The sequence below is a fragment of the Phodopus roborovskii genome, unplaced genomic scaffold, assembly GCF_943737965.1.
Source record: "Phodopus roborovskii unplaced genomic scaffold, PHOROB, whole genome shotgun sequence".
In the NCBI taxonomy this organism is placed as follows: Eukaryota; Metazoa; Chordata; class Mammalia; order Rodentia; family Cricetidae; genus Phodopus; species Phodopus roborovskii.
Genome location: NW_026126433.1, coordinates 12985282 through 12995485, shown reverse-complemented (window position 1 = coordinate 12995485; position 10204 = coordinate 12985282).

Below are 10204 nucleotides of genomic sequence, written 5' to 3'. Positions count from 1 at the left end.
TATAGTACAAAACCTCAAGATAACTTTAAGAAAATATGGCTCATCAATTTGCAGAATCATTTGGAAAGTTAAAAAGGAAGTATTAATTGCAAAAAAGATTCTGCCTTGAATTAACCATGAAATTATAGGAATTCTTCTGTCTGTTGTACTTACACTCACAGCTGTTTTCTCTTGTTGCATAACCTATTACCACAAACTTAGCTACTTAAGACGAGACATGTTTATTCTCTCAACATTCCTGGATCAAACAATTGGGATTTGTTCAGGGGTTCACAAAGCTATAGTCAAGGTATTCATTATGATGATGTATTTGGATAAACAAATCTTCTTCGGAGCTCATTCAGCTTGTTAGCACTATTTTGTTCCATGTATGGTAGAGTTGTGGTCTCTCATTTTTTACTTGCTCTTTTGTGAGGATTAAGATGAGTAAGTACAATTTACACACAATCTCTCACCACAAGGCCATTAGAGTGAGACTCAGGCTATAATGCTAGCAGAAATCACCATAAATGGCATAATAGTAAAAGTTGAAATTCAACAGTTTCTGCAGCTTAAAGTCAAAAAATTCCATTTCTAAAAATAAATTAAAATTTTCTTTATTGACATTTATTTCTACTTCAAAGATTTTGTGAAACATGAAAATGAGCGGATAGTTTAACATATTACCCAATAAAATAATAAAAACATACCATATAAATAGATGCACTATCAATAGTTAGTTATAATCTATAAATAAATACACATTCATTAATAAATGGTGAATAAAATGTATAAACATATCAAATTCTTAAATTGTTGTGAGTTAAGTTAGCATATGCTTTAATCCCAGAACTCAGGAAGAAGAGGCTGATGGATCTCAGCAGTTCCAAGCCATTCTGGTCTAGAAAGCAACTTGTAGACTAGGCAAGGTTTCATTCATAGTAAGACCTTAGCTCAGAAAGAGAGAAAGAGAAAGAGAATGAGAGAGAGAGAGAGAGAGAGAGAGAGAGAGAGAGAGAGAGAGAGAGAGAGAGAGATTTCAGGTGTCCACCATGACTTTTCAGATCAGCATCTTGTTAAAGCTGGGTACAAATTATTAAAGACCCTGATGAGAGTGAGCAAAGACCCTGATGAGAGTGAGCAAACAATGAAGGTGGTCACTGTCCCATACATAAACACCCAAAGAACCTAGATTTAAAGAAATGTTAGCTTCCACAATTGCAAAAGTACAGTATGACACCTCTTGGCTTATCCAGGAAATTCTAGAGTTCTAACATGCATACATGCATGCCTTACATACAGTCAATATTATAATATGAACTTTTGTATGTTCAAGTGCAAAAAACTGTAAAAAAAATGCACAAAAACTCCTTAAAATTTTTGTATGATTTACACTTCCAGCATTGGAAAATTATACAGAAATAAAATATATAGCATAACTTTAGAAAAATTGCATTGACAACTGAAAATACCAGCGGGGGGGAATCTAAAACTAAAATCATATAAGAGTTCCTCAAAACAATAGATTGTAGGCAATTTCACACAGGTTGTCCATAAGAATTTGCCAGGTTTGAAGATCACTAACCATATTTCAAATTCATGCAATAACAGTATGTACTGCTCTTCTTGGTTGAGGTTGGGATGGTATGTATGGTTTTCCTCAGAGAATACACCCACATGGAATTGTTCTCACTGTGCCTTTTCCCCATCTACTCCATCCACACTCACCTACATCAACCTCAGCTACATAACAGTATGTACTGCTCTTCTTGGTTGAGGTTGGGATGGTATGTATGGTTTTCCTCAGAGAATACACCCACTGGAATTGTTCTCACTGTGCCTTTTCCCCATCTACTCCATCCACACTCACCTACATCACCCTCAGCTACATAACAGTATGTACTGCTCTTCTTGGTTGAGATTGGGATGGTATGTATGGTTTTTCTCAGAGAATACACCCACTGGAATTGTTCTCACTGTGCCTTTTCCCCATCTACTCCATCCACACTCACCTTCATCAACCTCAGCTGTAATAGCCTCTCAGACACAGGAAAACAATGGCTCAGAATTTTCCAGGCTTGCTCTGTCTAACATGGTACAGGGGCATAACAGTGGCCTGAAGCTTTGGGTACAATCTCTTGGCCCAAATCAGGCTAAACCTCCTTGCAGCTCTCTCTGGGATGCAGTTAAGCTGTATCCTAAGCACACCACCTGATTTATGTTCCCAACCAATACCTCAAGGCTGTTGCAGAACTCAGTGTTGAACTAGATACTCTGTGTTGAACTAAATCACATTAAGTAAAATGTCCTGCCATTACTAAAAAATCCAAAATGTCAGACCTAAGACCTTTCCTTCCTTCTGGTGATTGATCTAAAACTCCTCAGAAGCACCTCTAATCTGGTCTGAGGTGAACACTCTCTGAAGGGGCTTGTCACCATTCTTCCTGCCTGCATCCTTATTATGAAGCCACCCCCCGGGGATCTCACTAACAGAAATTGCTAAGTTTTGGTATTTCACCATTTCAAAGTACACCTTAGGAATATTTCTTTTAGGCTTATGCTCAAAATTGCTCAGTTAGCTTTCCTTTGGAATAATAGCAAAACCATTCTCTGACATGGAATTTCTTTCCTTATGATAGTTACTTTTCTTGGCCTATCCTCAATCTTCATACGCAATGGTGATATCTATCTCACTGTATGAGTGGATTCTGGCCACAGTGGAAGGGAAGATTGTAATCCAGGTCAGCCTGGCAGGAAGTGGCAGCAACGCAGTGTGGTTAGGAATGAAGTACACAGGGCTTTAGGATTTCTGTCCATCTGATGTTTAGGTACTTATTCTCCTCATAATATTTCACCAATAGTCATTGTTAAACTAATCTAATAATAGGAGCAGGAAAGTCTCCTCAGCTTGATGGAGCTATTGAGTCATTCACAGAACAAATGAGAACAAAACCCAGTATGTTGGTGTGCTGTCTCGTTCCCTGGCTCAATGCTATGACACTATCCCTATATTAAGGAAGGACAGATGGTAACCTCATGCTACCATCACTTTTGAAAGAAACTGGTGAATGGTTTCCTTTTAAAGGGCAACTAATTTATTAATACCAAACTTACTGTCAAGATATTTCTGTGATGTTCAAAATTACCAAACTTTCAAAAATGAACTCTATTTTGAAGCTCAAAGTATTCATTTTTAATAGAAAAAAAAAACTGCTGTAACCTGAACCATTTGGTCACGTTCCATACATTTCCAAGGAAAACACACTTCAAATTTTTTGCTTTTCTGCTTCCTCCTTGCCTCCCACCCCCTTGCCTTTTCTTTATTTCTTCACCAATCTTCACAGAAAATCCTTACCAATTGCAGAAACGATAAATGGTAAATCATAAATGAATTAATGTTCAAATGAGCAGCTATTGTCCTCTAAATTACTCAGTTACAAGGATCAGTACTGAAGATTACACACAATAAACGGTGGCATTATTTGTGCTTTGAGAGACATGATAACCAATGAATAAATTAACAGGCAAAGAAGAAACATAAATAAGGATGTTTTCTCCTAAATATGAAATATCTTCTCATACTATCCTGCCAGAGTCAACACTTTCAGAACCCATTCCTATTGTTGATGCTATAAACTTATATGCATAGCAGGAAGTTGCTGAGTACAAGTATGTAAAGCTATTTTAGCAATAATCCTAACTTTGTACATATGGGTGAGGGAAACATAAGGTACTGGATGCTACAGTGGTCTCTAGTCATGCTCCCAAGGCAATGCTGTATAAACAGCTTATATTGAAAAATAAACTAAGAATAACAACCAAAATCTATTTCGTGTATCTTCTCTTTTTTGTGATCAGTCATTTTGAGAAAACATCTGAAAATCTCTCTGGTAAGAGTAGGCAAATTACATTTGGAGGTAGGTATTTTAAGGAGGAAACTAAGATAATAGATGTGTCCTGGTCCTATAAATAATAGTGTCTCAAACAAGAAAAGACAAAGAGGCAAAGATTAAACAGAGCCAGACTGAGGGCCTAGACAAGGCATTCATTCTCAAGGAATGATCAGGCCTCAAGAAAAATGAACATGCTTGCAAAATGGACTCAGATTGCTAATCTCTAGATAATTATTTATATATTATATGTATATATACATAATAGTGCATGTATATTATATAAACCATATAAATAAATTAATGATTTTATATATTAGGTAACATATATTAATAAATAATATAATATATAGCTATATATTATATTTTGTAAAATAAAATATATGAAAATATTATATAAACACACACTGCATATATATTCCCCTGTGTGTGCTTTTATGTATGTGTTTGCATTTGCATGTGTGCATGTGTTGAATGCATGTGTCGATGCCTTTCAGGACCATAAAAGAGGGTAGGTTCCCTTAAACTGGATTTACAGGCAGTTGTGAGGCACCAGATTTGTTGCTAAAAGAACCAATCTTTACCTTTGTTCCATATCTCCAGCATGACATTGAAAGTATGCAAACCCATTCAATGTTATTGCAAAATAACAATGGCAGGTTTAATAGACATCAAATAATAACTTTTGAGCTTCATTATCTGTTTCCCCTGTAGAGGAATTAAATCACTAACTAACTGTTCCCGTCTAGCATCATAAACATGAAACCTGTAAGGGTAGGGAGATTAAGGGATAAAATTTTGATGCCCCCCAATGATGTGACAGACATTCATGATCTCTCATAGAAGTCCTCGCCTATTTTTATGGAGTAGAAGAGGGATGCGATGGAGGTCGGTGGGGGACATAGGAGAGAGGGAGGCAGAGGGGACTTGGATTGATACATAAAATAAGATTATTTCTTATTTAAATAAAAAAAATAAAAACACAGCTCCAAATGAGAGAAAGTGGAGTGATGGGGAATATAGTCTACCATGATCACACATTAGGATGAAGATGCAGATGTACCTCAACATTAGCAAATATATAGCCTACATGGGAATGTAGCTTGCAAGCTATATTGGTGATACTTATGCAAATATAAAACCACAGAGTTGAGTTGTTTGCTCGTGGAATCTACAATATATGTTTTTTTTTTTAACTGATAAAAAACAATGTGATCTAGCTTTATCAAGTTTTATTCTGACAAATGTACTCATCCTTCTTAGATGGTATTTACTCACATCTATTCAGAAGGATAAAATAAACCATCCAATTGGATAAGACACAAGTATGGAGCAGTGGACCTTTTGACTATACCTTACTTACTTTCTGCCCTTGCAATAAGTAGCTTTCTCTTTCCTCTTTCATTATTGGGGAAGACAAAGTTATAGCCTTATCTTTTGAGAGCTTTAATTTGGGCATTAGAGTTGAGTTGATATACAGAAGTTCAATAGAAGGAACAAATAAAGTTTTGTTATGGATTTTCTGTGATAAGAGATCTTCTCAATAGGTGAATACTGAGTTGGTCCAAGAGTGGCAAAATGTGCACATGAGATAGTGTAGTGGTGCTCAGGATAGGACCATTAATTGGAACAACTGACCATAATGATTAGGTTTTTGGGAACAACTTACCCATGTAAACATCCATCCTCTATTTCCCTATGGTGTTAGTGTGTGTCTCCTTATTCTTTGGTTTTAAGGAGCACAAAGATCAAAATATCACACCAAAATGACAAACTTTGGGGAGGCCTGTTCTTAATTCCTTCATGCCAATGAGCAAACACTCTTCTAGGTGCTGAGAATGACTGTGGATATGCCATATACAACAAAATCACTGCTTAAAGAGAATATGTTTGTAATTAGATCATGTTAACAAGATGTGTGTATACAACTAGAACATTTGGGATTTAAGTTTATTCTGAAGCAGCCCATTTTCAGATTTGTATACTCAAACATCCCACTGTCTCAAAGCAATTTTTGCTTCACAAAAACAATAACATTATTATGTGAATCTAGCAAGGGTGATTTAGAGAAGCCATAATCAACATGGGGATGTTTTTATACCTGTTTAATTATTATGCCCAGAAAATAGCAAGATTTTGGAGGGATTAGGAATGATTGAGGGAAGGGAAGAAAGCAAGAAAAGAGAGAGAACATGCTTGCAGAAGAAGGTCACCTTGAGTAGATTTAGAATAGTATAATGGTTTCCTTAGGCAGTAGTCTCTGCAGGAGTTTTCAGAGAGATTTACCTGAGATAGCAAGACTCACCATGCAGATGGTAGTGTTTTAGTCACTGTTCTATTGCTGTAAGGAGATACCATTACACAGCAACTTTTATAAAAGAAAGCATTGTATTGCTTGCTTGAAACTTTACAGATTGTACTGTATTAAGCCAGAGAGTATGGCCACAAGCATAGCACTGCAACAGTAGTTAAGATCATCTTGATCCACAGGCCACAGGAAGAGACAGAACTGAGCCTGTATGATGTTTTTGAAACCTCAAATCCCACCCCCAGTGATGCACTTCCTCCAACAAGGCCACACATCTTAATCCATTCAAGAACTGCTACTCCCTGGTGACAAAGGATTTGAATCTCATGAGCCTAAGGGGGGATAGGGGAGCAGTGATTCGTTCAAACCAAAAAAGCTGGTAACAACTCAGAAACAGCTATCATCAACAGAATAAAGGAAGGAAAAGACAGAAACCAGCTGATATTGTGGGACCCAAAGCAGCTTGGCTACAGTGCTGCCATGACAGCCTCAATAGAGACCAGCCAGAAAGTAGCCCTGAGGTTTGGTTTAATCTAAGGCAATACCTGACTCCAGGGAAAATCATAAATTGAGACCACGCAGGTACCACCCAGGAGCAGACCAATCAGCATCCAAGGGGAAAATTGTTGGAGCCATTGTAGATAGGATTACCAGATGTCCCTTAGCTTAGCACACACCCATTTGCTTTCACCAAGCTGACAAATGTCAGCCAATCAGGGGTCCTGAACATTAGAAATTCTATTACCCCAACTTCACCTATGATAAAAACCCGACTCCAACTGAGCTGGAGATTCACTGATCTTGTACCACTACATTGAACATACTTAGGGTCCAAGCTCAAGCTTGCATAAAGGTTCTTTGCTATGCATACTGATTTGGACTCCTAGCTGGTCTTGGAGGACTCTATGACTTATGCATTATTTTTTGGAGCATATCCTGGATCCCCCAAGTCCACTAGGACTGTGGCCTGTAGAGCCCCAGCCTCAGCCAGATGATAAGTTTTCTGTGTTTCATTTTTTTGTGTTTAATTCCGTGTCTTTCTTTTTGGATATCCTTCTACAAGTTTCATATACTCTATAGGGGAGAATGTAGATAGTCATAAAATCAATATTGACTAAAGTTTGATGTGGACTATGAAAAAACTCAGATAAATACTATACAAGGGAGACATAATTTAGGCAGGGTTTTCAGGACAGGTGATTTTTGAAAAGACTAAACTATATAATATGGAAAAGTGAATTTATTTTGACATAAGCAGGATATAAATAAAAATTTTGAAATTGCCCACATATCTCACATCTTTAATTACACTAGTGTGATCTATAATGCTTCTGGAATGCAAATTGGTAGACAAGGAAGACTTTTCTTTTTCCTTGTTTTCTTTTGGGGGGCAGATGGGTGGGTACTATGCTGAGACATCAATTTTTCAGTTGAATGGGTACTGTCCCATAAATGGCATTGAATGAATATTTGAGAAAGGGTTAAAGGTAATGAGACAAGATAAGTATGTATGATTTAGACTACTCCACAGCAGTCACTTAAATTAAGAGATTAGTACACTCATTAACCAGTCTAAAGAACCATTAGCAATGGCAAATAAAGAGAGTGAAAATAAGAATCAAGGAAAAACATATCACAATTAAATTAATGGAGTTTAGGAAGGACCCAGGAAAGTTCCCGAAGCTTCTGCTGCTCCTTTATAATGTCACGGATCTAATTTACCTCATTTATATTAATGAGGAGAGGATTGCACAACTATTAGCGTGATTGAAAATTACACTAATGCTCAGTAAATCTACCCCTAATTATTATGATGAATGAGAAATTGATCATCTTGGACCAGATTAACAACCTAAAGCAACGGCAACAGCAAAAGAGCTTTTTCTTGCAAACCCAAGTCTTTAGTCTTTTTTATTTAATGAAACCCTGAGCAATTTACTCCATAATGTTATATACTAATTCACTATAACCTCCCATTTACATAGATTTACATAGATTATATTTTCACATTTATGTATTTATTTGAAATAATTACTTCCAAGTGCATTAAAATGTGGTCTTATGATTGGCTTTTTTTCATGTTAATATTCCCACATGAAGCCAAGTAATAAAATCAGCCACATTTTGACTCTACCTGGTTTTAAGTCAACTCAAGTATTATCACCCTCAAAGAAAAACTATTCATCTTTGTAATCATTATAATTAACATACTGAAAACACAATTCTTTCCTATTTATTGAAATACTATGTTTGAAAGACTTCCTAGCTATGAAATAAATATCATGTACACCAAGATTATTTTAATTAGTTTAATATCCAATTTCTTTTTTAATAATAGATATAAGAGTTACTTTCAAAAGCCTCAGTTTCAAGTAGACATAGTCTTCAGACTTTGGTGAATAAAAATGTTTTCTTTTTGGTTACAGTTTATCTCATATCTTCTGCTTCTGATAGCTGTCCATTGAAATCATTGTATCAAGTGCTACATTCTTTAATGCAGTGGCTTAAGATGTGCTCTTTGATAACACAAGCAAAAAGATACTAGGGCTATTTCTCTAGGCACCAATAATAGCTTTCAATGTTGTATAATCCCATGTTAAAATAGCTTTTATTTCCTGAAAGAGTGGGTATATCTCAAACATTACTTACTATGTAATTAAGACCATCGGACCTTGGCTATGGAAACTCTAAAGTCTGAAGTACCTTCCGGTGAACTAGAGATTTAGAGTTTATAAATTAATTCACCAATATTTACTGAAGGTTTCCCTTGTGACAGGCTTTGCATTTTGGCTATGGTTTTAATATGGAAACACATCAAACATCTTTATTGTCTTGTAGACCTTGGTTTAGTTGAGAACAGGGAAACAGGAGAAGTTATTAAAAAAAAGAAGGAAGGAAGGAAGGAAGGAAGGAGAGGTAGAGAGTAGGGGAGAGTAAGAAAGTAGGAATGAAGGAAAGAAGGAAGGGAAGATAAACATTGGGAATATGTAACAGCAGAAGCAAGAAAATGTGGGGGAACAGGAACCGATTCCAGGGAACAAAGTCATTTTGATATTGGAGCTGCCAGACAGAACAGATTGGTTTGAAGAGTGTGGCATAAATGCTCTTCAACTTTAGAACTAAAGGGCCTCAAAAGCTAGTTGGGATAATAGCTGTTAAGGTTGTTGAACTTGTGTGACATATTTTAACCATTTATTTGATGTATATCCTTGAGTAAGTTATTAAACCCCTTTAGGCCTTGGTTTCCTCATCTGTAGACTGAAGAGATAATTGTCATAGGGCATTGTGTTTTAGAGTAAGATGGAATACTGAAAGTCAAGGTCAGAGATTTTTCTTTACAAATGTTCTATGTTCATCATGGTTAACTCTCTTGTTTCTATTGTACCAATAGTGGCAAGAATGCAAGGAATAATAATACTAGCTGTAATGAATTGTCTCTGGCTCAATTACACAATCTTTGGTGAATGCTCCAATTCACAACACACTAGAATGTTATAATTAAAGAATTTATACAGAGTAGTACAAATAAGTCAGTATATTTTACATGCTAAGAATGCTGATCTTGGCTAAGATCCCTGATTGGCTTGTAGTGATCTCCCCTTTCAAATAATGCTACATTATTCATGTTGGCTTTCTCTATTGTTTTGAACTCACTGCATACATGGTTGCTCTCTACATGGTCTCTCCCATATAAAGCCATGACTTCCTCACAGTGTTGTTCATAAAACTCAAGAACATGATAACAAAAGCTGTAATATCTTGATAAGTCTCTTCAGAGTTTCTGAAGTACTATACAACCTATCCAGTCCCTTCATGTAAACAAGACAAAGAAACACATAAACCATGGAAGAAGAGAAAGGTCAGTACATCTTAAGAGGACTATAGTGAAATTATAGTATGCATGACCACACACAGTGAAGAAACATCCAAAATAAGAGTTCTTCGTCATTTATTTTTGAAATCTATCACATAGTTATTTGATAGTATTCTTGTCACTAAACTTAATCTTTCTCCATATTGTTTGTTC